Source organism: Malania oleifera, chromosome 8 (assembly GCF_029873635.1).
Source record: "Malania oleifera isolate guangnan ecotype guangnan chromosome 8, ASM2987363v1, whole genome shotgun sequence".
Classification (NCBI taxonomy): Eukaryota; Viridiplantae; Streptophyta; class Magnoliopsida; order Santalales; family Ximeniaceae; genus Malania; species Malania oleifera.
The window spans coordinates 1,091,501-1,097,500 of record NC_080424.1 but is presented as its reverse complement, the minus strand read 5'-3'; the positions used below and the strand labels follow the sequence as shown (position 1 = coordinate 1,097,500).

General features: G+C 39.1%; 1 protein-coding gene across 4 annotated transcripts in view; it reads left to right on the top strand.

Annotated features, from left to right (window-relative positions):
• The window catches only part of LOC131161464 (vacuolar protein sorting-associated protein 52 A), a 107,062-nt gene that overhangs the window by 30,573 nt on the left and 70,489 nt on the right, over positions 1-6,000 (top strand). The window lies entirely within an intron of this gene.

Genomic DNA, 6,000 nt, shown 5'->3' with positions numbered 1-6,000 from the left:
TGTACATGGGTGCACCTCTAGGATTTGGAAAGGTGTGTAAACTAAAGAAGTCCTTATATGGGTTAAAATAGTCACCAAGAGCCTGGTTTGAGAAATTCACTCAGTTTATTAAAAGTCAGGGGTGTACTCAAGGGCAAGGTGATCATATGATGTTTATAAGACATTCACAGGATGGGAAGATAGCGATACTGATTGTGTATGTGACGATATAATTCTCACTAGAGATGAAGTACTTGAGATGAACTGATTGATGACTTCCCTCTCATCAACATTTGTGATCAAGGACTTAGGATCTCTAAGGTATTTCCTTGGAATGGAGGTTGCTTGATCAAAGAAAGGGATTGTTGTCTCCCAACGGAAGTATGTCCTTGACGTCTTTAAGGAGACTTGGATAAGCGGTTGTAGGCCAGCAGACACTCCAATAGATCCCAATTAGAAACTTGGAGATGACAAGGAAGGTGATTTAGTGAATACAACTCGATATCAAAAGTTGGTGGGAAAGTTAATTTACTTATCACATACACGACCTGATATTGTTTTTGCTTTGAGTTTGGTAAGCCAGTTTATGCATTCACCCTACGAGAAACATCTTGAAGCAGTTTATTGGATTCTCAGATACTTGAAAAGTACACCTGGCAAGGGTTTACTCTTCCAGAAGACCACACAGCAGAACATAGAGGCATACACTGATGCAGATTGGGTAGGCTCAGTTATTGACAGGAGATCCACATCAGGATACTGTACTTGTGTCTGGGGAAATATGGTCACATGGCGAAGCTAGAAATAGAATGTGGTTGCAAGGAGCAGTGCCGAGGCAGAATATAGGGCTATGGCTAATGGAGTTTGTGAGATGCTATGGTTGAAGAGAATTCTTGAAGAGCTGCGGATGCCGGTGAACATGCCAATGAAGTTTTATTGTGACAACAAAGGTGCCATAAGTATTGCTCAAAATCCAGTACAACACGACCGCACGAAGCATGTAGAGATTGATAGACACTTCATAAAAGAGAAGATTGATAGTGGAGTTGTTTGCATGCCTTTTGTTCCTACTACTCAACAAATAGCCAATATCTTCACCAAAGGACTTTTCAGACCTAGTTTTGAACTCTTTTTAAGCAAGTTGGGAATGATAGATATCTATGCTCCAACTTGAGGGGGGGTGTCGGATTTCTAGGGAATAAATTAGGAAATTCCATTTTTTAAAATCTGAAATTACTATTTCAATTTCTAGTAGTTTCAGTTTTCTGTTTTCTAACCTGGAGATCTGCTGATTTGATTTGCAGATTTTGTGGTGATTTGATTAGCTGATTTTGTGGTGATTTGATTTTTTGATTTTGTGGCCTTCCTCCACTATTTGTCTTGTAATCGTGTCTCTTGAAATTCAATAAGAATGGTTATTCAGCTTCCAAAAAATCCTTCACTGCCCATTCTCATCCAACTCAGACCTACTACAAATAACTCTATTCCATAGGGAATTATCTTCTAAGGGGAACCGCTAAACCATTTAACTAAAAGTGTGGTGTGTTCGACACCAAGTTACCAAGACCCAACCTCTCATGCTTTTCAGACTTACAAACCTCTGCCCAACTTACTAAATGGTCCCTATGACCTCCAGAACAGACCACAAAAAAGTCTTATAATTCTCTCAAGCTTGCTAGTGGCTCCCATTGGAATTCTTATAACAGATAAAAAAATACAACGGAATGCTAGAGAGACAAGCCTAGATCATAGTAGTTAGAGGCGCGAGGCGAGCCGAGGCGCAAAGGGTGTTTGAAGCCAAGGCGTGAGGCGCGAGGAGAACGTGAGGTGCACAACTATTAAAATCCTGTAAAATGCCTATTTGGGGTAATTGACAGCAAAATTAGAAATTTAAAATGCCAAAACATTCAATAGCAAAATTAGAAATTTTAAAATGCAAAAACATTCAAGAGCAAAAGTGGAAATTTAATGAAATTGCCAAGGCCAAAAGCATCAACAATGTATCATATATTTCAGGCAAATTAGGCAATAACTCATTTTGTATTAGTAGCTAATAGCCTAATCCAGGCAATAACTCATTTAAAATTTAAGAGTTATATAATGCATTTCCAAACAAATTAAAATACAGTAGCTAAATTTCAGTAAAAATAATATTATGTACTAGTTATAATTTATAAACTTACATTAATTAAACTAAATATTTACTTAGTAATTACATATAATATTATAAGAAGCAGGCAGCAGGCAGCGGAAAGAAGAAGAAGAACTGAAAAAGAAGAAGAAGAAGAGAAGCTGCAGGCAGCAGGATGCAAGCAGCAGGACGCAGCACGCAGGCAGCAGGAAGAAGAAGAAGACTTACGAAGGTTCGAAGGCTCAAAGACGAGCTCGCTATTGGTTGTAAATGTTGAAGATGACGTGACGAACTCACAACTGGTTCGAAGGCTGGCAGATGAACTCGCGAGGGCTCCTGTTGGCTCGAAACGAAGTCGCGAAGGGTCGTGCTTCTTCGAAATGTCGAAGATGAACTCACGGTCCTGGTTTGAAGTTCGAAGACGAGGTCGCGAAGGCTTCTGGCTGGTTCGAAGGCTCGTAGACGAACTCACGCTACTGGTTCGAAGGATCGCGAAGGCTCCTGCTGGTTCGAATGTGCAAGACGAACTCGCGAAGGGCCAAAAGGGGCTAGGGCTCCTATTCGTTCGAGTCAAATGAGGGCTACGGCTCTGGCTGTGGCTATTTCTCTTATTTAAATGACTAAAACTTCACAAGGCGTGACTCACTGCGCCTGTCGCCTCTCTGCACTTCGTCTCACCTAGCGTTGCCTCTTGCAGGTCGCCTTGCCCTACCTGGTCTGAGGCGCAAGCCTCTTTGGCTAACTGCGCCTTGCACCTGAGGTTCGCTTTTAACTACTATGGCCTAGATAAGTGTAATTCTAACCCTAAAAGCGAAAAGGGCACTTTTCCAACCATCTAATCTCTTTGTAATCCTATCCATTACTGGAGTCCAAAAATCTCCCCGCTATGATTTTCACCCAATGGAAACTCTAAATAAGTTAAAGGCCAATCCAATAAACCACACCTGTGTTTGCTGCCCAATCTCTAGTCCTCTAATTAGGTAGATTTAGGGCTGCTAAACCATTTTTCCCCTTGTTACTCTTAAGCCTAGAAACTCTCTTAAAAACATTAAGTATACCCAAAACTCTTCTAAATGTAAGGTTATGCTCATCAAGAAGAATTGTATCATCAGCAAATTGAAGATGAGAAACCACCACCCCCTTTTTCTCCATACCTAATCCTTTATAGGGGTGAACAAAAATTACCAAAAAAATTGAAAACCGCATTGAAACAAGACCGAAATCACAAGAAGTTCAATTTTTCAGTATTCGATTTCTGTTTTGGTTTAGAATTTGAAAAATTTCAGTTTTGGTTTTGGTTTTAGGTAATAACTGAATCAAAAAACCAAATTAAATATAAATTATATATATAAATTAATTAACTATATATGTGTTAGAATATCATTGGTCCTTGTCTTAGATTTAGTCGGTGCCAAAACACTGGAATCTGAACCAAATATAAATTTGGCTTCTTAATTCTTGTTCTTAATTCTCACTTCTCAGATTTGAAGAGTTGGGTTTATCAAATCTCACATGATCACATCACAATGTGATTGTCCGAGTGGCCTCTATAGTCCAGACCCCCTACCGCCGCTGCTACATCAACGCAACCACGCAGGTCAGAAACTGAAACCCTCGATCGCCTCTTGAGTGCTCTCCAATTCCTCGAGTTTAGATTTGCCACGGTGCCATAGCACCGTTGTGAATGGTGAACCGTTGCGACTCGCGAGTTGGAGCATAGTAGTGCTGTGCCATTGCAGCCGTTGGTTGCCGCCTTTGAGTTATCTCCGATGATTGTTGCAACCCTTGATCCCGCCACAACCATTGTCAACCCTTAAGATTGCCTCGCCGCCTCAAGGTTTGCTGCTCAATGCTCATCATTCAGAGTTCATTTCTCAATCTGCACAACCTTTGTAAAAAATTCATTCTATATTAAAAAGTGGGTTAAAAACTGTTATTGAACCGCCAAAATTTGGTTCTTTGTGGAGTAGCCAATTCGGTTTTGGTTTCGATTCGCCTGAAATGAAAACTGCAATTTTCGGTTTGGTTTTCAATTTTCCCCATAACCAAACCAAATAGAACCAAGTTCATCCCTAATCCTTCAACCAACCCTCTATCAAACGCCTTATCCACCATGCTACTTAAAACATCAGCTTCAGGTACGAACAAAAAGGGAGATAACGAGTCTCGTAGTCTAATGCCTCTCGAAGTAGTAAATTAAGATTTAGGTTCATCATTAACAATAACTGAACATCACACATTAGACAAACCGCCCCAAATCCACCTACACCCAATGCTCCCTAAATCCCTTTTTCATGCAGACCTTATCCAAGAAACTCTAGCTCAAGCTTTCTTGAAATTTGCTTTGAAAGAGAAATCCCCTCTTCTTATCCCTATGAATGTCCTCCACCAACTTATTAGCCACCAAGATAGCATCCACTATTTTTCGAAGGAAGCTAGTTGACGATGGTAACTGTAATTGAAGCTAGGGTTCAATGGAGGATTGACTGCGAGGGAGGCTGATTGGTTTTCTTGTTTGTTATTTTTTTTTTTATTACTGTAACTTGAGAATTTAGACCACAATTAGACATGCAATGCTAGATTCAAAAATTACTAGTTACATATGACCTTCCAAAGCACCATTCGGAAGGTCGGTGTTATTTGTGTTGATTATCTCGCTCAAAAAATTGATTTTGTGCGACAAGTATCCCATTACAGAGACTGCTGATTTTGTTTGATCTGGTAAGTCATGTGATGTACTTCCTCAAACTTGACTTGTGGTTAGGTTACTATTTAGGCGAGGATGGTAGAACGTGATTAGCTGAAAAATACTTACATGGTGTGGTACAAGGCTTATGAGTTCTTGGTGATTTCCTTTGGGTCAAGGAATGCTCTAGTGTGCATGTTGACAAATTACATGTTTCATGAGTACCTTGATAAGTTTGTTGTTGTATACCTTAATGACATTGTTGTTTACATTTCTTCTCTGGAAAAAAATCAAGAGCATCTACTAAAGGTGTTTGATAGGATGAAAGGAAGAACCTACATGTGAGAAGGGGATGTGTTTTTTTGCTCAAAGAGAGTCAAGTTCCTTGGTCATGTGATTGAACAAGGTTGTAGCTGGATGGATATGGAGAAGATTAGAGCTATTCAATATTGGAAAATTCCAACCATAGTCAAGAAGCTGCGTTCCTTTCTTGAATTTACCATTTATTATTGCAAGTTTGTTGTGGGATAGTTGAGGAGGACTGCTCCGTTTACAAATTTGCTCAATAAAGGTCATGGATGGAACAGAGAGCCTTTGACGACTTGAAGGAAGCCAAGATGAGGGATCTTGCGCTAGCTCTTCTAGACATCATGATGCGCTATGATGTACAGGCAATTGCATTCCATTATGCTGTTGGTGGAGTCTTGTTATGGGAGGGGCATCTTGTTGTGTATGAGAGTATGTTTAGTAAGGTTGAGCCTGAAGCACATAGCTTTAGAGAAGGAGATGTTAGTAGTGATACGTTGTTTTTGAGTGCGGCGACATACGTATTGAGGTCAAATTTGTGGTCAAGAAGGATAACTTGGCTGTCGGGTGTTTGATTGTTTGCTTGGCAACTATTGAAGTAGTAATTATCTTGAAAAAAAAAATTATAGAAACATCTTGGATGACAATGGCTGCTGGCTTTCACACTCTCTTAAATATTTTTTCTTTTAATTGAGCAAGGAATGAAGTTTGTTCTTATGATTTTTAATATTTATAATATCATTATTAATCTTGTATACAATAACATGGAATATGATTTTTAATATTTACAATATCATTATTAATCTTGTATACAATAACATGGATATTTATAAATTAATTTAAATTTTAGAGTCATCATGAGCTTATAAAAGTAGTATCTTGAAGCAATTTATAATAT